Source organism: Columba livia, chromosome 1, assembly GCF_036013475.1.
Source record: "Columba livia isolate bColLiv1 breed racing homer chromosome 1, bColLiv1.pat.W.v2, whole genome shotgun sequence".
Taxonomy (NCBI): domain Eukaryota; kingdom Metazoa; phylum Chordata; class Aves; order Columbiformes; family Columbidae; genus Columba; species Columba livia.
In genome coordinates this window covers 205,780,855-205,804,124 of record NC_088602.1, presented here as the reverse complement: position 1 = coordinate 205,804,124, position 23,270 = coordinate 205,780,855, and the positions used below count along the sequence as shown (strand labels likewise).

General features: G+C 35.7%; 1 protein-coding gene across 3 annotated transcripts in view; it reads left to right on the top strand.

Moving 5' to 3' along the window:
• The window catches only part of CELF2 (CUGBP Elav-like family member 2), a 562,200-nt gene that overhangs the window by 103,833 nt on the left and 435,097 nt on the right, over window positions 1-23,270 (top strand). For all 3 annotated transcript variants that reach the window (XM_065050162.1, XM_065050164.1, XM_065050154.1), the window contains exons 2-3: window positions 3,468-3,510; window positions 4,238-4,273. The gene's annotated coding sequence lies outside the window, so the exon portion shown is untranslated. The remainder of the gene's footprint in view (window positions 1-3,467; window positions 3,511-4,237; window positions 4,274-23,270) is intronic.

The window sequence follows — 23,270 nt, the reverse complement described above, 5'->3', positions numbered from 1 at the left end:
AGATAGTCTTAAATCACCACTGTGTTAGTTTAACACATTTTAATTTGCATTTACAAGAGGTGGCAAGCGCAGTAGAAGTTTATCAAACAACCATCATTTTCAGTGAGCAACAACATTTGAGCACTGGACTAGATGACTTCCAGAGTTTCCTTCCACCCTATTTTTTTTTTTAATCTGGGATTCTATGAATTACATAATTTAGTGACTGAATCACATCAAAGTTTTGCAAACAGTGAACTCTGGTAACCAGAACATCCCAGCTGGAGTAATCATTGCTATGCTGATGTTACGATACACCTATTGAGAAGAAACTCCTATTTGAAAGGAAAGGGATTCCAGTCACCAGTTGACCAGGTGCCTACACAAAACGGTTATAATAGAATATCTGTAGCCCAGACCAGCTAACCAGCTATTTCCCTGAACTCCATGTAGCTTTTAGTGCTGCCAAAGAATTTCTTAAAGCTTCCCTGAAGCAAAAATAAATTGTTGAGGAAGGAGATGTGGGAAGGGAAATATTACAAATCTCACTGGTGAGGTAGATGCTACAGGGAGGTAGATTATAACCCCAAGGTTTATAGGTTTAAAGGTCCAAATTTGCTATTGGACAATATATATTTTATAATAACATTGCTTTTCCTTCATAGACTTATGGCCTCAACCAGTTCTGAGCAAAAGCCCGACTCTGTCTCAACTATGAAGGCTGATCCTTAACAAGGAATTTTCCCATCACAGTTACAGTGGGAAGCCCAAACCAGACAAACTGGGAAGTCAAATGACTCAGAGAACTTAGTCCCAGACCTGTAACACTGCCTTATCTCATGCCCATTGAGAGTTAGAAATACATATGCTTTGCAAAGTTAAACTAAATTAAAATGAGTTTGTTATTGATTTAAAAGATTCAAAAACTTTAGAATCACATGCAAAATGTTCACAGTGCGAGTCACAAATTGAATTCATTCTTTTCAAATAAAAGTCTCCATTCAGGGAAAGAAAATCAATTTTTTGAACGTAGTCGGCAAGCAGATCAATTTGTAGTAGAGCTGTTGTTCAAGGAATGTCAGAGGCCCTTATTGCCCAGGTCTAAAAAAAAGTATGTTTGATTTAATTTTAAAAAGTTAAATAATGTAAATTACATTCCCTTCTGATTTCTGGTGTGAGTCTGCAAAAGACTTCGACTGCACCAAAGGAATCAGTTCACAGTTGTTTTGTGGGGTGTTTATTTATTAATAGCTTGGTTTAACCTCCATTATGTTGTATTGAAGAATCCATTTGACAGTTTGGTTCTGTGTAGGCAGGCAATGAAGATGATGGATCTTGCATTAGGTGACAGGACATACTGGACAGAGAGGAGGCAAATGGGAAAGACCAGAAATGGATATACATTAAGTAAACAACCAGAAGAAGAGGAAAAAGGATTTTTTTGGTCCATGGCTCGTTCAATTAATAGAGGAGGAAACAACTCCACCACACCAGAAGTAGCTTACCATGTCACTTCTTTGTAGTTTATGTGGGATGAGTAAGAATTGCCTTCATAACACATCTTTTACCTAAATATTTGCTGTGATAGCTATATGTATTGTACATATGTGGTCTCTGGACCAAACCTGAATGGAACTTGAGCAGTAGCGGTAGAAGATGGAACACTGGCAGAGACCTTGACAGAAGTAAGTTGTCACAAGTTCAGAATCCTAGATACAGATCACACTACTAAAAATCCAAGGGAATAAGCTGCTTGAGAACTTTAATGTGGACATATTTGATTTCATTTTGTGAGCCCTTCAAGCCACAAAACTGTGTACCCAGACACATACACACACACCAAAACCAAACCAAGCCAACGTCACACACACAAAACAAACAAAAAACAGTCTAAGAAACATTATATTGCATTATATTAACATTTTGAGGTTAATGTTTACTTATTCAGTATTTTTAGCTCAAGTCTTAGGTTTCAAAACAGTGCAAAACTAATTTGAGTGTTTATATGGCCTTTTTCTTCCAGATTCAGGTTGCAAATGGAAGCAGGAGAAATAACAGTGTTAGGTCAGCCTGACATTATTTATGCTCCAAAAAGAAGTGTAAACTAGAAGAAATCTCTTGCAAAAATCCTTGGTACTTACACCTCTCTTTTTAGCATTTTGAGGTTGAATAACTTTAAGACAAACAGCAAAACTCCAAGCATTTGTGACACAGGTCACAGTTTACCTTGTCTGCTTTTGGGGCTTCCTATCACCAACATTTAGCTGAAGATCATCACTGACTGCACATTCAAGTAGGATTATGCTCTCCAAAGTGCCTTGAATCAGAAACCTAGAGTTTATGACTGGGGCAGCCTGAGAGACTATATCTTTATCAAACTTCTTTCTAATCTGATCTGAAACAAGACCAGATGCAACGCTAGTTTGTATTTAAGTTAGCAAAAAATAAATAATCTGTTTTAAATATTTTGTTTTGACTAGACAACAGTGATATTCTGTGTTGCTCCTATCCAAATACTATGCATTCCCTACTTTATGGAGGTAATAATCTTCCTAAAGAGCCATTGGCTCAGGTTTAATCAGAACTCCGTTTCTCAGATAAGATAATATAATTTTCTGCAATAAGACACCAACCCTGTCACCATAGGATTAATAACAGTACATACCACTTGGTACATCAATAATTTTCTTTCCACGCAGCTTGGATGGTCAAAGCCTGCTTAGTACCTGGGTCACAGCTATGATTCAGTAGCTACATACACACCAGAAATCGAAAGAAATAAAATTCAGTCCAGGCGTTTTATAATGCCTTTTTGAATCTCACAGTATTGATAATATGTTTAACTTTTGCTTCCTAAACTTAGAGTAGACACATCAAGTGACTATTAAGAAACTGCCTATTTTTTTGTCTTGTTTACATATGTGCCTGATGTGGAGCATGCAAATAAACCTTTTGAAGTTGTAGAGAATTTGCATGTGACACTATACATATGCTTTACCACTGTGCTTTATGGAACTGCTAATTATTTTTGTCCTGATCATTTTAATGCCCATTTTAGCATGTCATGCATGAAATTCCTCTTACTGACAGACTTATGTGGATAATCTGGCATTTAACTCCTATCTTTGCTGAGTCAGGTGCATTTTGCTTTCATCTCTATTCTAAGCCAATACATTTTCGGTGATTACCTTTATCAATCTCCCTGCACTAAATCTGAGAATATTCACTGAGTAAACTGCACCATAAACAACCTGTTTGGTATACAGATAAGAACTGAATCCTTTTAATCCCAACTTGTTATTATTTCAAACCCCAAATGTGTAATTTATGATCAAAGCCTGAATTATTGTCATAAATGCAATTCAATAACAAGGAAAACCTGAATGATTTTCAGATAAACAGAATCAAGCTAAATCAATGTAAATCTATAACTATTTGTCTCATGTCATTTAGTGTATTTAATTTCATTTTGTATTTTTCTTTGTTAGGTCTACAAATAGAAAGAGTTCAAGGTGTTAATCAGCTGAACAGGTAAGAGTCAAGTTTTCCCTAGGGCTTTAGAATTTTGTTTTAATTATTCTATTTTTCTACTATCTGCAATTCAAGGTTAAAACAAATTTATAATATAACATTATTATTTAGTTATCTTGTTTCCAATTTCTGTAATCTTGTTTACACTAATTTTTGTATTAATTTCTCTGCATTTTATTATCTTTTAGGCAATTTTAATACTGTCCTTCAGTTATTTCTTACGCATTTAACACTGGATGTTTTCCTTGTTTAAACTAAAAGAAATACCTCAGGATTATCAATGAAATGTTAGTTAATTGGTTAAAAAAGAAAAAAGTAAAAATCCTTCAGTTTGATGTGAATTGAAATGTTGGGAGTAAAAGTAGCAGTAAAAGTATGGGATAGATCAGCAGTATAAACACACAAAGTATGTTGCCCAGAGTTCAGAATAGAATTTCTGCGTTCTCTCTCCTTCACTTAAATATACACAGGTGCACTTAAATATGCACAGGTGCATCTTTACCGTAGTCTGCCTGTGTTCATGTAAACTTTATCAACGCTATTTGGTTGACACCTGAAACAGAATAGTGAACTACCAACCTGTGGTTAAATTATAATTTTTCTTTCCCTAATAAAAGTTTAATTACAATTTAAAAGGGCTGAAAAGCTAGAAGAAAAATGACAGTAAACATAAATATTTATTTGACCATTATTTAGTAAATACATAAATCTTTTCTTCTTTCCTTAGATATTCATCTCTTTTCAACAGAATAACACAGAGTAGGTAAGTTACAATGATAAATTATTCTTTCTAGTTTCATATTCTATTTATAATATTTTCATCCATTAGAGGTTTTAATTTGTTTGGGGTTTTTGGTTTTCATGCTCTCATGTATTTTTTAAGAAATAATTTATTACAATTCATATTTCTTTCTTTTCAAAATTATAATCCAATTACTTTCTCAGTAAACAAGAATTCCTCCTTTTTATGTGAAATGAACTACCAGCAAAAGTGGTTTCTGATTAGACAAGCTAATATTGAAAGGACAGAAAGAATGAAGCAATGAACTGGATAAAAATAATAATGAAGCATACCTTGTTAGATAACAAATGGAACAGGCTTTAGAGACAATTAATGCAGGAGGTACTTAATGCTGAGATATGTTAAACAATCTTTGTCTTATTTATTTGCTGCTATAAATCATAGTTAATTTCCTTAAATAACATACTGTCACCACCTAGCTAAAAACATTGCATTTCTGTAAACACATGCTAGTGTAACTCTCTGTTCTCCCCTGCTTTGCATGGAAACCTTGGCACCCATTTTAGGAGGGGGGGTGTGTATTTATATATGTGTATATAGAGATAAAATAGATACAGATATACATAGACAGACAGATAGATACATACATACATATGTACATAGATACACAGATACATAGATAGATGGATGGAAAGGTCAGTTTTTCAATTGATGCAGTAAGGGAAAGTGGTCTGACAACATTCAGGATGAATACTGCAGGAAGATGTTTGGTAACTTCATCCAACAAATAAACACGATTTCTTTTACAGTAGGTTTCCAAATGACTAAATTTAAAGACTGCAAGCCATTACATGCAGGGCTTGATTCGGTTTGAAGTCTTACACTAAAGTAGCTATTTTTATTTGCTGTTGGAAAAATTGTATCAGAGTCATGTGGTCTAAGTGATATTTTTTCCTACATTATCTCTTTGCTCTATATAAAAACTTCTGGTTTTAAGAAGTATAAAAAGGGACTTTTTCAAGTAAAAAACCAGAATGGTAGACTTTCGATTAAAAATCAAACAAACAAACAAAAACCCCAAAACTATTACTTTTATGTACTGTGTACGTATTTCTAGAGAAAAAATCAAGTTAGTATTAAAAATATCTCTGGCCTATATTAATGACTTGGCCCTTCCAATGGAAGCAATTTTCCAAGTCCAAACTTTGTCAAACTCCAGAGGTCAAGAGTAAACAATTTCAGTTTTTAGGACTCTATAAATCTGTACAATATAATCAAAATAAAATGTCAAGTTTTTTAGTACAGATGGATGATCCTGACTGTATCTGTTCAGCATTTGATTCAGCAGTTAAGCAATTGGCAATTTATTTAGGAAAGATAATTTGTAGGTGCATATCTGTGTAGTGCTTGTCTGATGTTTTTTCTTTTCTTTGGAGCTAGAGAAATTTTACAAAAGACTTGTTTTTTTCACCCTTACAAAATAAATTTTCTATCTCTTCTCTTAGAAAAAATACTTTTTTGGGCAATTTTCAAGAGTGCTTTCAAAGAGTAGAGAAACACTATGTGCAACTATTAAGAAATCAGAGTTTGACATAATTCTCTGACTTTATATTATATGATTGCATTTTGTATCAAACAACAAAATTTGCTGCTGTGAAAAAATTCAGTTATAATGCTATTTCTCGAACAATTGCCTTCGACTAGAAGGCTGCTGAAGCAAGCAGATGATACACAATGGTTTAAAAAGGAACTGGACAAGGTTATAGGGAGTCAAGATGTTCCTCAGCAACACTCAACTATGAAGGGTTTAGAAAATGCATCATTTTCTCTGGAAACACGAGGACCTTGTATGATTTTTGCGACAAATGACACCAAGGAGTCAATGCAGGACTTCAGGAGCAGAAGCAGTCAGCATGGATGGTTAAAGATACTGTCCTCCAGGCTACTTATGGTCCCAATAGAATGTTTACTGTCAGATTGCTCCATCTTCCTCTTTCTGTGGTTTTATCTCATTAGTAAGAATAGCGTTGCTTCCTGTCCGTCTTGTGATCTGTGAATACATCGATGTCAGACAGGAAAACACTATAAAAAGCTTTCAACAGTTCTACAAGGAGGATTCAGTCCTCTCAGTACCTTTATGGGTTCTTATTCTCTTCTATGAAACAAGTTGAAATGGAAACAGAGTCCTTCTCCATGTAGCCAGTCCTGATTTTGGCCAGCCAGGTTCTTCCCCGCAGTGAGTAGCATCTATAGAGGAGTTGTTTTAGACAGAAATGTGTCAGGCACTTCACCTCAGTGTCCTCCACTGGAATCAATCTTACCATCTCGAGTCTGAGGAACAACTCTTTACACTTAAGTTGGAATGGTGTGTGACCGCTTATAAATATATAATTATATATAATAAGTATTTTCAACCACTAGCATAATATCCAGCCTGTGTTGAAGAAAATATTTTATTTTAAAGGTCTGATGATTTTTAAAGATGTCAGTAGAAACGTAGCAAATATCACCAGTACCATAAACAGCCAACTTCTAGTATTGAAGAAGGGAAGGGAATCATAGGTCTTTGTCTCTTTCTAACAAATATTGTAGGTAGGATCTTTTTAAGCCAAGGACTGCAATCACTGTGCAGGCCCACATGCTGTGACAGTATTCAGAATAAACTCTTCACCTGTGTTCTCACAAATTGTGTGAAACTGATCCTTCTGCTTTTATTTGTGCTGCAAACTTCAGTTTTATATAATGTTTTAACGTTAAAAACTTCAATAGTTTTATTTTATTTTTCAGTACTCAGGCAACTAGTCATGTGGATGTTAATTTTTCTTGGTGACTGTTAATCTGTTTCTAAGCATTCCCTGTACTAAAACTTTTTTATTTACTTCCACGCACTCCCCCTTATTCACTTGTTTTCAGAGATTATCTAATACCAACAAATTCCTCTTATCTCTCATTCCGTATCTGGAAATAATCTCTAACCACCTTCTCTCCTTTACTCAGCCAAATTGCACCTTAATACTGGCCACTGAAACCATTTCATAGCTTCAACACCTGAAATGCCTTTCTCTGGTTTGTCTTTCTCCAGCCACCAAGTCCAGCATTTCCAGGTGTCTGTTATTCATGCTGTAGTGCATGTCTAGATTTACGGTCACTCTCATTTTTCTACTTGTTCCTTCCTCTACTATCTCAGGCTCCCTTTTGTCATGGTTTTCTGGATGCACACTGCCAGAAGAGTGCAAGATATGCAAGGCTATGCTGGGAGGCAAAGCCAAGTCCAGACCACAAACCTCTAGTACCTCAGCACAGGGCATGAAATTTGGTTTGCAATACATGTGATGATAAGATTTTGGGGTATGGTTGAATAGCACTACCATTCTTTGCTTATGAACCCTTGCCTAATTTTGTATCATTTTTCATCTCTTCTGCTCTCATTTTTCCATTGTGGTTTCCTCTTCAGACCTCCTTGCTTACAAGAAAGTTGTTCCCAGGATTATTTCCCTTCTGGCCTTGTGATTTCTCTTAGAGCATCCGCTCCTATCCTGTGACTATCCTGCTTATTAATAGAGCTTATTTTTATATGGATTAGAGTCTTTCTGCATTTCAGAAATCCAAGAAACATCAGAGAACCACTCTGTCCGAAAACCACTGCACAAATACAGTTACAATTGAGTGCCACATGTGTTAAATATGACTGAATCTCATCTTGCCTGCCTGTTCCTGTTTACTCTCCTTACATACGTATTCAGTAAAGAACAAAAGTGAAAGACTAGTCATACAGTTTTTTGGAAAGATGGGTTTTGGTCAAGATAGTCATGGTATAATTCTGCATGTTTTAATTGTAAGTTATATTTTCATTTATCATGGTAGACATTTCCAGGAAAAACACTTTTGCCTTCTCATGTTTGAATCAAGCTCTCCAAGTAGCTCAAATGTGACCCAATATAATACTTAATGTAATATTGCCTTTGATTTAATTTCTGGGGTTTTTTTGGCCTCAGGTTATGTGTATTCCAGGGTTTCATGCTGCCACAGAGCAAAAGATTTAACACATTGGCTGATTGTTCTTTAACTTTTAGCTGTCTTAGGACACGTGCAATGAGGTATATGGAAAAGGATAGAGCACAATTGTATCCCTCCCATGGAAACAGAAAGTGTGATGTGTTGCAGTTTTAGCCTGAATGGGCAGGAGAGACAAGGGTAGAAAGATATCTGAGTGCAGAAAACATGGCGATGGGAGGTAAGAACCATCCTAGGAGGAGTAAAAGTGTTGAAGGCAGGTTGTAACATCAAACAGCTGTGATTTCAGACACTTAATGAGTCAAACCCCCTCCACCATCCCTCTGTGATGGAGCCTGAGGACCAGGTTGGTCTCTGGGGAATGACGGTGAATGATCTAGCTAGGAGACAATGAACATTTCGAGGCTTGCCTGTATTTCATCAGAAAGTTGAGCAAAATCAGCACATTTCCTGAGAAATGGTCCTGTATTGATGAACCGGCATTTTCTGTAAGAAGGCAAATATTCTGTTGACAGTTTTGATCAGCTCTATTTTCAGCATGAAGGGATCCTATGTTACTTCTCTCTGTCATATCCACTCTGGCCCTTGATGCAAGAATTGTCATCTTTAGTTATATTTGCATGTTGCCTGCAGCACTGGCTGGAAGCTATAGACCACAACACAAATAGGCACAGAAATCGAGAGACCTAAGGTGTTTTCATTTCTGTGCCTATCTAATTGATGGCCGCTGTAATTAATGCTGCCAAAACTTGATATTTTCACATCACAGATCAACCCCACACAAGTGAACCATGTGCCACATTTCAGGTTATCTTTGGTGTTGCTGGTACAGGAATATACTACAGCAAAACCTCAAGTTATTGAATGTGGATAGTTTGTACCCAAGCAAAGTATAATCACAAGTGATGAGACTGTTCTCCTTTCCTTTGTGACAAAGTTGATTTAAATTTAAGTTTAGTTCACTCTTTTTAATTTATTTCTCCTTTTAATTTCCTCTTTCATGTAGGGGAAATTATGATCTTATGAAGCTGACAGTAAATGATCAAACAATATTGAACAACCTAATGAAAATCTTAGGCAAAAGTCATTGTGAATTAGGTATTTGCTAAACTGACAACACAAGCCTTTGTAAACCTGATATTGTTCTTATGTAAACTCATGAATGGAGACTTTTTCAAATAAATTACTTAATAGCATCAGAGAGTCATTGGCTGTGTAAATATATCCCAGGGGCGCATACTAAGATTCCTGAATTTAAATGTTCAATAGAACTTCATATTTGTCACCTTTACTAACGAGTTTTTCCTTATGAAATCATTATTAGCATGAAAAAGTTAAATTTTGTATCTAATTTCTTGAATTAATGCTGTTTGAAGACCCTAAGGGTTTGAAAGTTCTTTCGCTAGAATTCATCATTTACATAATTTTCATAGCCCCAGTCCTTTGCTCTCAACTATGAATGCACATTGTGATTTTTTACACATTAAGGCAGCAACTTCTATTTTTCTCTACACAAAACAATTAACAGAAGAATAACAGGTAATAAACATTTTTAATCTTTAATGTTACATTAACAGTGAAGTGCCATATTTCATGCTTTCGCAACAACACTGCCTGCTGAATGAAACCTTACTGGTTCCTCGCTATGAAGATATTTGATTAGAAAAGGAAAAACAATTGAGTTATTTGAGATCATTGGAGCTTTCCATCATTTCCTGCTTGAAATACTTGTGAGTACACAGCAGCACTGCCAGATTTTTAAGCAGACTAGACAGTTTATCAACTCTACATTATCATAGTTCAGTCATGATCTACGCAAGAGACACTAACTTGATATATTTCTTTTTGTTGTTAATATAGCTTATTAGACTGAGATTGTAATATTTTCATAAGCCTAAACTTTGGACACCAATGCAACACAGCTTCTGACCAAAATATCTCTTGACATTAACCTCTCCTCTGCGTATTGTTACTAATAATATTAGTACTGCAGATCTTTGTGAACTCAGGGTCACAGACATACAGTAGGCTTCAGACAAAGATGTAGGACAGAGCTAAACTTGAAAAATACTGTCAAAGTAGCGACAAAGTCAGACCTAATATCTGAGGGGTTCAGATTTAGCATAAGTGTCACAATGGAATCACAACAGTTCAGACAGTATTTGGAATGAAAAAACTGAACTTAGCTTTGTGTTGAGGCTAAACTTGTTTGACAACAACTAGTTCCATCCAGTTATTTACTACAGAGCACAAATAAATTTTACATTGTAGACATATCCACTGTTCCTCAGTCTAACAATGTGGATTTTTTCTTTTTTTTTTTTTTAAATTTTTATTATTCTTCCTGCCTATGCATAGTGAAAAGACTAAGGCAAATGATGCAATCTGGTTTGTGACAAACTTTTGATTAGGATTCAATGTGAGGTTAATATTGTGCTTTTGAGTGTACACCTTTAATCCATCTACGGGTACCTAAAATGCTATCGTACCCACATAAGATGCACTGACCCTTCCCTGGCTGTGATAGGAACTTACACACCTACTGCACTATCTACTTCTGTATTTTTGACTTTTCAAGTCTAAATCTGGAGCTGAATGTGACCCTCAGAGTTTCATTAATTTGCCCATACTGTTATGCCTACTAGCATTTGAGAATCCATAAGTTACTTGAGAAATCCTTATGGGATCAACATAGATTCAGCAGGATGTATGGCAGTCCAGTGGCTTTCTGGACTGGCCACCATATGCCAGACCCTGCTGCCACTCCTATTGCCCTGTGCATGTTATTTAGGTAACCAAATTAGTTCTTTGTGTCTCAAGAGTCATGTTCTCTTATGATAAAAGAGTTAATACCACCTCCCTACACCAGCCCTGGAAGTAGTTTGCCCTATCCCAATTCAAAATGGAGAATCAGCTTCATAAAATTTAAACTGAATGCAATTAACTTGCATTGCTAAATGCCACGCAATACAGTGAACACTGATGGGTATTTTAAGCCAAGCTAATTTGCCTCAGACTTCCTCCAATCTTTTTTTAAAAATTTCTGTAAACACACACACTTGTTATTCTGTAGAATGAAAACAACAAGAAAAAAAAATCTGTTTTTTTCTCTCTATCCACAAAATATCTAGAAAGAGCTTCTAGGAGCATTGTCTATCTTCTTATTTTCCAACAGAAGTTTAAAATGTCATGTTACATGTTAATGTTACTGCTATTCCCACTCAGGGGCAGTACCAAAGAGTCACAAGGATGGAAAAAAAAGATGAACTATCTTGAAAATATTGTTAACAACGAAACCGAGTGGTGATCAGTGCTTAATGCAGAAAAGGATTTAAATCAAATGCTAAAAATAATGAACCCAAAGAAACCCTATGAGTCTACGTTCTGAGCACCAGCAGCTTCCTTGCAAACCTTACCCCACATTTTCTCTCTAGATAAACCACTCTGCTTGCCATGATGGAAGAAATCCAGTATGTGTGATCAACTGTGTATGGTTTTAAATTTCCTACAAATCATGTTAGTTGCTTGACAATATGTGAAACTGTAGAAATTAGCCATACTGAAGTTATTCATTTTGGACTCCAAATGAACAACCTCAGAACAGCTTGTTGGAAGGCCTGGCCACTTAGTTACAATCAAAATGAGGTCAGCCATTTGAGCCTGCTTACAACCAGCCTTCCCTTTCCATGAGCCAAATCACTGCCCAGGCACTCACAGAAGCTTGTTATTACCATAATGCAAACATGTTACCCAGGTTAAAATGTGTTTTTGCTATTGATCCAAATATCCACTAACCCACTGGAAAACTTTATCAAGGAGTGCTATGCCACTCGTGAATGCCAGAATTCTACTGGCTCAGAATATTGACAGATTTTGAGCCATTTGCTGTGTCGTAACTCACCTTAGTGTAAATTCTGGTGTATAAGATGTGAGATATTAAATTAATCCAGATGTTTGTGGGCTTTTGTTGTTGTTTTGCTGTTTTGGATTTGTTTATTTGGTTTTGGTTTTTCCATGCTTTTACATAACCATTTGCAATAGCCAAACCCCCAAAACGGCACTTACCACAGAATCCCACAGATTTCTGTGTGTTCTGGATGCAGCTGTTGGAAAACCTGCACTTGACATCCATCACCCTGCTGAGATTCCAGCCAATGTTCTCACTCTGTACTGATGTGCTCTTCAGATATAACTTTTTGTATCTGATTTGCAGTATCTCTTAGTCACCCAGACACTCTCTGTGATTAATTCCAGTGACAAAGAGCACAAATTGAAAAAAAAAAAGCACTCATAAAGCTCAAATTAAAACATGTAACTCAAACTTTCATTTGACAGCAAGGTTTGACTGGTTGTAAATAAAAACTATCTGGTCTGATTTTAAGAAAATATATTGTTGTCCTTTAAACGAAAGCTATGAAAAAGTATGACTAATGATACCAGGACAACAGGAGATACATATTTTTTTCTGTTTATCTCTTCTAGTTTGAATAACTCAGGGATACTTTCGATTTCATTCCTGTTAGGGCACTAATTTTACATTAGTAGACCAAAAATTTGTCTGTGCAAGCATCAGAAGATATTGAAGGCATTACAAACCAGTGTTTCACTGGATCTTTCCTCTATTTTCAGCATGTTTTTAAAGTGCTTATTAGACACCAGATTGGGGAAAAAAAAAAAAAGAAAAACTCTTTCATTAAAATTTCTCTCAATATCTTTCAGTTTGACATCTAAGAAATATACACTTTTGAGGGATACTTTACTCCTTGGTGTTGATGTGTGTCCTAAGTTAGAGGAGACTATTCATGAACCAAAACAATTTTGTTTTTTTCTGTATTTTCTGCCTGTAACTTTGACTTTTTGTAGTTTGTGTACACAGCAATCTTTCCCATGTTATCTGTTATCACCATCGTCATCTCTGTTGTATGACATCTGTTTTCTTTTTCTGCTATTCAGAAAAGAGAAAATGGACTGTCAGGAAAGATTCCTTTTGTTCTTATCCTGCTGTATTTCGATAGTATGCAAGTTCATAATGTTGGGATTTTTTGTTGATTTCAATTGCTGTAATTGGTACTTAGTGTATAGAACGAGTTTGTACATCAGTTAAAGAGAGAGAATCTTGAGCTGCTTAACTTAATAAGGAGAAGTTAACTGACTTGATCAAAGTCTAATACTTGCAGAGGCAAGAATTTCTGATAATCGTTGACTCTTTAATTTAGCAGAAAAAGATATAACAAGATCCAGGCAATGGTAGATGAAGCTTGACAAATTCAGAGGTAGAAAGAAGATACTCAGAGTGTAATTAAGCATCACAACTTCCCTACTGATTTATTAGATTCTTTGCTGCGTGCAGTTTTGAAGTTGAAACAGTCTTCTGACAAAATTGTTATATTCAAATAGAATTTACTGCCTGGTTGCCATGCTAGGCTTAAATTCCTGATGTATACTGTGTAGAAGAGAAAGCAAGTAGTTTTATGACAAGCTTTTTTTGTATTTCACCTACATTTATAGCAGAATGTTTTCATTTTACTCAGTTGTCTCCATCACATCTTCCAAACGTCAGGACGACATTCTTCTGCTTTATGTACAAGGTCTCCACTGAGTTCTGGTTTGCATCCATACAGGATGCAAATGATACAGGACCTATAATAATTAATTTGTATTTGACTCCTAGATAGAAAGACATTAGTAATAACAGCCTCCACTCATGGAAAAATCAGCAATATGTTTGCACCATAGACTTCAGAAATGTGATTCAGGAGTAGCAAATTAGTCATCTAATTTTAACCGGTTCTCAGGTTATGCCAAAATATTCTTCATAGAGTCAGCAAGAAGGGAGAGAGAGAGAGGTCTTGCCTATCGAAGTTTAGGTTTTATACCAAAGTTCTGGGCCCAAATAAAATTCTGAAACAGCCTGTTTCTCTTCTTTAATTGTGTAATGATGCTAAGAGATTAAACCTCTAAGATAGATAACCACTTAGGTTTCAGGAAAACACTTTATAGTAAACCTCTGATGACTTTCAAAAATCACAGCTTCCCATTTGCGTTTTACTTACCCTAAATACTTGTGAGTCCTGTCTAGCCACAACACCTTCAAACCTTCTACTTCCCTCTTCAAACCCACATTCCTCTTAGATAAGGTGGTTCTTTTAAAAAAATTTGAAAGGATTTATCAGATGTAGGACTCTTGGGACAATCATCTTCAATTGTCTTTATATTAAGAAAAAAAAAAATTCATCTTTTGTACTGTTATATATAAATTGCATTCTAATTACACCTATTTTTCCCTATAACTACAAAGTCAACCTAAGGAAATTAGTTAGGCTTTAGACACTGACACTGTATATGTCTGAAGTTAGGTCAGATGTACCTTCCAAATGTTGCCATGACAAGCTTTTTCATCTGGTCAAATTAACAAGGGTTGAACAGAACCAGGTGTAACTCGGTAACATTTCAGAAGACAGGTCAGAATACTGTATTGCATGCATCATGCATTTACTATTTCAATACAGGAAGAAAAGCTTGTGTTACACAATAGCAAAAAAAAAAAAAAATGGAAATTAATTTTGAACACACTGTACAGAACATTTCTCCTGAATAAACCTTTGTTATGAAAATAACACATCATATGCGAAGTGTTATCAATATTTTTGGTGCTCAGAACCAGACCATGCTGATTATGCTTTGGAGTGCACACACGGCATTTGGGTACTTAGTTGACATTTTAAGTGATTGAATGTTAGGAACCTACATCCATCCTTCTTGCTGAAAATGTGCTCCCAGGGTTCATATCCTAGAAAAGTCCCAGGTCATAGGTATAACAACAAATAGATGAGGAGAAAGGGAAATTATATGATCCATAAGGTCATGCAGCTTCCTTTCATTGTGAGAGAATAGGTTTTTAAAATCAGCAAAGGATTTGGAAGAGAATGTCAAAGCTTTCAAGGCAGAGATTTTTTTTCAGTAGGGAGATGGAGTAGGGGGAAAGTGGAGGTATTGAAGATTGTTAGGTTTAGAGCCACAGGCATTGTGACTATCCTGATACAACCAAGAGAAAGAGAAGGATGCCGGAGGATTAAAAGGAATATAAACAAGTTCAAGGACAAACATGAGGAAACTCATTGTCCTTTACCATGAAAGAGGTTAGAATGAATGATAATCTCAAATACTTTCAGCCTCTCATCAAAAGGAAAATGGAATTTTATACCTATTATTTTTTTAAACTACAGTTCTGTTATTTTCCTGGAGTGACATCAAACACTTCGCTCTATGTTCTCCTTTGTTCCAAAAGTGAGCTTAAAAGGGTACAGGTGAAAGTGGTTTCATAGGTAATGAATATTGGGGTCTATATCTCAACAGCAGCTGTAGAGTATGTTTTTCCATTGTGAACCTATTATGCAAGTGGATAAAATTGCATCAAAGTATGACTGGCTCATCTTATAGCAACTTTAAGATCTTTCACTAGTTATGTCTTCAAAGCAAGAAAATTTAGTTCAAGAAAATTTAAACTCTTTGATTCTGAATGGGTTATCAGGAGTAAGTGGCTTTGAATTTTAGTCTTTATGCAGTTACAGAGCAAAAATTTCCTAAGGGTTGGCTTTAGTAAGTAAACACAACATGAAATCCAGCTGTGAGTTTCTCCATAGATTTGGCTGTTTGTGGAAAATATCTTTTGAAGTTCTCAAAGTAATACCCTATCACACTAAAAAGCGACACCAGGTCGTATCTCCTGGCAATGTTCATGTACTTGCTAATAAGGATTCCAATGTACTTGCTAATAAAGACTCCTGAAACCTGTAAAGTTGCTAGATACAATTCTCAAATGGTAGAACTGTATAAAGTAACTATTTGCATTTTACTTCCACCAATGTGAATTAAAATTTCACACTGTTCAAATAAGATTGCATTTGTATCCAATAAGACTGCATTTTTACCCAAAAACACAAAAAGAAAAAGAGAACATTTCCTATTGTGAATCTTTTCACGACAATTTGCAGTTGGCCCATTTCTAGGTTTTATTTTCTTAGAATGCATCAGAGCTACCAGCCTGGGACATATGAAAATGTAATTGAGCTTGAAATGTCATCTTGATAGCAAGTGATACAGTTAATTCTGTTGGTAAATGTTGTGCAGTGCTAATTGCTAAGTCTAAATTTAACAATTCATTTAGAAAATCTGAAGTGTAATTTATAATGGGATTTAAGCTGCAGGCTTCAGCTTGTACTGACTTTTTTATTATTATTACTTGTACCAGTTTAGGAGGATGCAGCTGAAGAATTTTAACCAAGAATCAAGATCCATGCCTAATTTAGCTTCAACCAAATTTGACTATACATCTAGTAAATTTGTTATGGCTTCAAAATATGTTCTAACAAATTAAACTTGTATCAAGTCTTTTGCTTTCTACAGTTTGTAATTATACATGAACTGATATTGTCATCCTAAACTTCATTAACTTCTTTAAAATTTTCATTGATGTTGTCTATCAGATAAGTTGTTTGGTACTGATCTCTGTGTTTTCCACCCTTTTAAAGAGGAATGTTGCTATATATCAGCATCTGGGGTTTTAAAACTTTGAAATAGTCACAGATTTTATGTTGGATGTTCTGCAATACAAAAATCTTTGAGTTAGTAAAACACTAGCCAGAAGGAAATAAACTGGAGATCATTAAATTAAAACTTATTTTTCTCACACAAAAATATTTTATATCGCAGAATCACTGGATAGCTGAAGTCGGAAGAGAGCTCTGAAGAATAGCTTGTTCAAATACCCTGCTCAAAGCAGAGTCAGTTAGTGTAGGCTGCCCAAGATCATTCTCTAAGGACTGAGACTCCACAGTCTTTCTGGGCAACCTATTCCAGTGTTTGATGACCCTCACAGTGAAAGTGTTTTAATGGAATTTCTTGTACCACCGAGAAGAGTCTGGCTCCTCCCTATTGTTTATTTATACACACTGATGACACCCCCCGGGAGCCGCCTTCTCTCCTGAAAAAACAAACCCTGCTGCTTTGGCCTCTCCACGTTTAACAGGTGTTAAAACCCCTTAAGCATCTTCATGGCCCTTTGCTGGACTCGCTCCAGTATGTCCATGCCTATGTTGTACTAGAAAACACAGAACTGTGCATGGCACTCCAGAAGTGTCTCCCCAATGCTGAGCAGAGAGGAAGGATCACCTCCCTTGACCCGATGTACGTGCTCTGCCTAATACAGCCCAGGATGCCATTGGTCTTGTTTGCCACAAGGGTGCATCACTGGTTCGTGGTCAACTTGGAGGCTCACAGGACCCCAAGTGTTTCTTTCCAAGCTACTTTCCAACCATTTGCACCCCAGCATGTATTGGTATGTAGAATTGTTCCACCCCATGCTCAGGATTTTGCATTTCCGTTCTTTACCTTCATGATGTCCATGTTGGTCCATTTCTCCAGCCTGCCGAGGTTCCTTTTCTGTTCATCTAAGACAAAGTAGCATAAAAATACTTCGGTGTTGTCATTGTCAACAAAGCTGGATTTACCAAGTTACACAATCCTGAAAAGATTCACTTTTGAGAAAGACAACACCCCCAGCTAATATAAACTGCCATGTTTCATTGAAGTGTGCCATGCCAGACTTCCACTGGCTCAATATTTGGCTTCAAAAGCTCCTTTTGAAGTCAGTCAACCACATATTATCATCCTTGTGAAACGTGGAACATTTCACCTGTGCCATAATCTGTTAGGTAGAACAGACAGAAGGATTTTCCTCACCAAGAGAGTATTACAGAAGAGACAGAACAAGTTAAATGCTTTTTAAGCTGTACAATATAATTACTGAACAGTCACTGTTCTTGTATGAGGAAAAACAATGACTGAAAGAATTGTCACACAGTAAATAATTTTCAGCCCACTGAAAGAGCATTCTTGCTCTCCCACAACAGTCTGAAGATGATACAAAAGCTTGAGGCTGGTAATGATAGCTTGATATTCTTTTGCGCTGCCCCAGCTCAGAAATCATAATCTTCCTGTCATATAAAAATATCTGAATGACAACAAGGCAATAATGTAGTTCAGCATCCTACTTAGTATTGACCTTAGGTGTGAAGTGCCAGCTCACCACTATAAGGAGACAGTTACATGTCTTCTCTTCCACTTAACCTCTCTTTATATGAAACAATTCAGATTCCCTGTGCCTTCCACCGGTTCTGAGCAGAGTAAGCAAAGCATCACAAAAACTCAAGTGACATTAGTGACTGTTGCCCTGGGTTCTGGGGGAATAGGCAGGGGAATGATGAACTGAAGTCTGTATCACACAACCACAATGGCAGTGGCAGAAAAAGGGAAGAGATTTCATCTTCTTTTTAGCTGTAAGATGTACTAAGTGAATTGAGCATTTTTTAAATCAACATGTACCGTGACTTGCCTAGGTCTATGTAGCTTAGTTTTTTCTTTTCTTTCAGTAGCAGGTTTGCAGTCAAACATTCTTCTTTATGAATGAAAAGAAAAAAAATAGGTTAAATGGGGTCAAAATGTTACCTTGCTAAAGATGCAGAGACTTGCCTCTGTTACAGTACCCTTTCCATAGCAGTCTTGTGCAGGATTACTGTGGCATTCACATCACCAACAGAAAGCAACACGCATCTTTTATGCTTTTGTCGTAGAAGTAGTGACACCTTGCCAGACCTCTTTACTGAAAGCCAGGTGAATTAAATGAGCCTAAAGGCAATAAAGTATATACTTTACCCTATAATCATTGAAACGAATAAGATTATATTTCCAGCAATTTTCAGAGATTAAGGCTAGATCAAAGCATTAAATATTACTTTTACTGTTCTCTTCATACAGTACCAAAGGCACAATAAATTAAATAAGTTACTACGGTTCATAAAATCATTGTAAATGTAATACATATCAGTTGATATAAATGAACTTGGTTAGGATTTTATATAACAAAGATGAGTCTTTAAATGATGAGTAATATTTCTGCTTTTATTAGTTGAACTAGAGAAGGTTTTTGTCTTGCATTTTTGAAGAGACAGTTAACATGTCACTTCCAGGATCTCATAAAATGGATTTAGAAGCTTTCACATTACAAAAGAAAAAAAAGCAGATGGTCAACAGAGTTCAGCAGGTGAGTTTTGGAAGGGTTACAGAGAGGTAGCTTGGATGTCAGTAAAGCTTTAGCGCTGGGTATTAGAAACATAATAATTTTATCCACATTAAACACACATCAACAATTTTAATGGTTGGCATTTAGAAAAAGGAACGCAAAAATGATGATATAGATACAAACTGGGTAGGAGGCAAGGAGTTAAGGTGAATACAGCAGCCAACTTCTAAGCAGTTCTTATGTAAAAGAACATACTAAAAATATTTTCCACATTTTATCCTTCAAAACCAATGCAATGTTAAAAAGATGTGTTCAATAAAACCAGAGAGAATTCACAACTAATAATGTACAGGTTGTCCAAGACCTGGTATGAATCCTGTCACTGCTAGTTGTAAAGCTCTTATGCCTCTATGTATTCTCACTGCTTTTTAAAGCAATCTAGAGTTGAAAGCAATCCAAAGCTACATTGTTACATTGTAAATTGATGTACATCATTGTTAAACCAGTCATTAGTGTGAAGGGAACCAGGAGAAGACCGGGAAGACATAAATTATTCAGCATACAGGGAGACCATTTTTCTATATGCTTCCATTTTTAATATAAAAAATAAATGTGCATGCACGTACACACACCCACACAGACACTTTCTATGAACCCTTCAAGTCTGAGCATCTTTGAAAGCAACAGCATACAGATAAAATCCAAATACTTAGTACAATTCTCTCCACAATGGCATTATTGTAAATAGACTCTCTTTTGTATTTGGTGACTAGATGACATAAAAGTTTGCCATCTGGCTGTGATGAACAGGTACCCAGGGAGAGGTTTTCAAACCTCTCAGGATTTGACCTGTTGATTTTATCAAGAACAAAATTTGTGCAAAATTAAGCACTTTTCACAATTTTAGCCATCTTTTATTGTAGTAAGAACAATAGACACCATCTCTGCTTGTGTCTTTTATGTCTTTAAATAATTATCTTAGATGCTGAACAAATACTCAATGACATGACAGACAAATTCATTCTGGAGCTGGTAACTAGTCTTAATATAGCCTGGCATAGAACTGGAAAATATCAAAACTATAACTTTTAACAGAAATGCCTTCTAATCTTACACTGTATCAAAGAAAGTATTCTGTATTAAAGAAATAGAAATCATAATTTTTTAAAATCCAATTTTCTTTTACAATTTTATCTGTATTTGCTGTACAAGCAGCACTTGGTAAAACTTAAGCTGAACCAGGTAATATAATTTCCAATTTATAATCAATAATAGAAAATATTAACATGTATTTCTGGTACCACAATGGAACATTTATGAAGCTGTATCTGTCCAGTTCCATTTGCATGAAATATTTGTGGTCCTACCATGAGTCACAAACCTCAGAACTTAAATTTGGAACATATGCTTCCTAATAGCCTCTGATTAATAATGTATCTGTGTCCCTAATCAATGTGAGTGAAATGTTTTCATAATTTAATAATAAAGTGGGTATATTCAGAATTTTGAACACGTGAGGATAAATCATGTTTGCCTGTGAATAACAGCTTTTATCATTTACTCAGTGGTATCATAATGTATTCTTTCAATCTGCACCAAAGGTAGTAGCAGGAAGCTATTTTATAGATTTCTTGGTAATCTGAGTTGATGTTATACCTGTTACAGGACACTTCCAATAAAATAGAAACACAGCAGGATGAAAAAAGATACAAAATGGTGTTTTTATACCAGTCAATAAAAGCATGACTCTGTAGTAATAGAAATTTTGTTCGTGAATTGTGAAGTACCAGTGGCTCAGTTGGTAAGATATTAAAATAATTCATGTCCTGCCATTGTATTTTTTTCTTGCAGTTGTACCTTTAATTTGTTGTCTCATTTTCACTGTGAAAGAGAAAAATTAAGTACATTTATGGACCATATCATTAAAGCAGTTTATTGGAATTACTTTATCTCTTATAGATAATTCTCTGTAAGAAGGAAGTCTAGCACACGTGTACATACGAACTTATTTCTAACGACTCAAGTTCATGTCTTAGAAGTTGTACTTTAATGATGCAAAACTTATTTTATTTGAGATTCCAGGTCTGGTCAGCTAACATCACAAAACCACTTCCAAAACGATTTAAAAGTCTAGGCTGCTATCTGCAAGCTGATGCATGCCAGCAAACACTTTTCTCCTCTTCACCAAAGCTCTGCAGACTTCAGGGGTACTCCCAATAGACATCAAGGTTGCTAGTTGGGCTCAGTTTGCTGAACAGAGTCAGTAATTTTGGAAACGAGCATTGCAGATATGAAAGTTAATTGGGTGCACCAGATTCTGACCCGAGTCCCACTGCTTAAATTGGGGGTCATCCCAGAAAGAGTAGAAATTCTTCTGCTTTCTGGTTATGGTTCATAAGCTGTGACTAGTGTGTGTCTTGCATTTCTTTTAAACCAGGAAATGAAAATTAAATACATCGAAGAGAAATAGGAATAACCATTCTGCACCTGAAATGTAATTTCTCTGGCTGGTTGGAGAAGAATTTTATAGCCATTATTCGCTCAGTTTTGGTTAAAAGATGTTTTAGTACATTTAGGTTTCCAGTCTCCATCTTTTTAACTGTGGATTTTGCTTTTTTTTAAAAAAGTCTAGATGGACATTGCTCTATTGCATTTGTTTCACCGCATGTGCATTTGTTATTTTTTTCCTGAGTAGGAAATTCTGATTCTTAAAAACATGTTACACTTTTAAAACATGTGATACTAAGCACATTCAATCTATAAAGGAACGTTCTTTCAGCCTTCCATGGGAGAAAAGAAATCATGAGTGGTATAAATTTTGCATCTTAGATCTCATTTCCTCTTTATAATATAAATCTTGTGCAAAGGAAATGGGGTCTCCATTATCTCTTAAAGATGAAACAGCTTCTAATATGGATAGTCTGCATTCCCTCTGTCATGTTCCTAGGGGATAGGTTAATAAATAATGAACTAAATGTCATATTTTGAAGTCTCTTAGTTCATGGTGATGCAGCTTTCTTCCAAGTTTATTAAATTTCAGTCTTCATTAGACAGAGTTAGTGAAGAAATTAGGTCCCTCTTGTATTGATTTAGTACTTCGGGGTTATAAAATAAATAAAAAGTAGATAGGGGTTTTTTTACTATTATTTTTAATCATCTGTGGGTCTTTCCTTGATCCTGACTGTGCCAGGTACACTGACTATAACTGAATCAGCTGAAGCATTTGTCAAAATTCTTTCAACACCATCCATTGTGAAGGTTAAAAATGGAAAAGAACATTTGAGATTATGTGTTATATTTGAACAACAGTGACCAGCCTGAGCAATTACTAATTAAAATTGGTAAAACTCTTTAAAAACTAGCAAAACTTTATTAAAAAGCACAAATTACCCAGGACCTTCAGCTCCGTTCAGGTCCCAGGCATAGGAAAGTGTGCAAACAATGAACTTGTCAGCACCTTTCTTCATCTCTACATTCAAATGAGTCATTGGAGTAATCTTTTTTAATTTCTCTCCAGCATCCAGGGACTAACCTAAGCTCAAGTGGAAGAACTCATGCTAACTTGATGTTTGCTTCTTACCTTTCCTGGAAGGAGTTTAACAATCTAACATAAGCACAAATGAAGTTGTTTAGGAATCCAGAGGTGATTTAGGGATTAGAAAATCTCACCCACTGGACATTCTGCAGGCTGGTGAATTTGAGCCAAAAGGCCAAAACAGGCTGAGCAAAGCTTGGTTTTCTAGGCATCACTTCCAAATGCAATGCCAAAAACTTTGTGGTTCAGCTCTCTGGGCACCGAGACTAATGTCTGTAAAGGTCTTCATTTATTCTCTACTCTTCAAGAGTTTAAGTAAAACCTTTCATTTTGCTCCCGTCTGTTGGGAGCTCCCATTTGTAGTTCATCTCCCCAGGGTTATAAAAGAA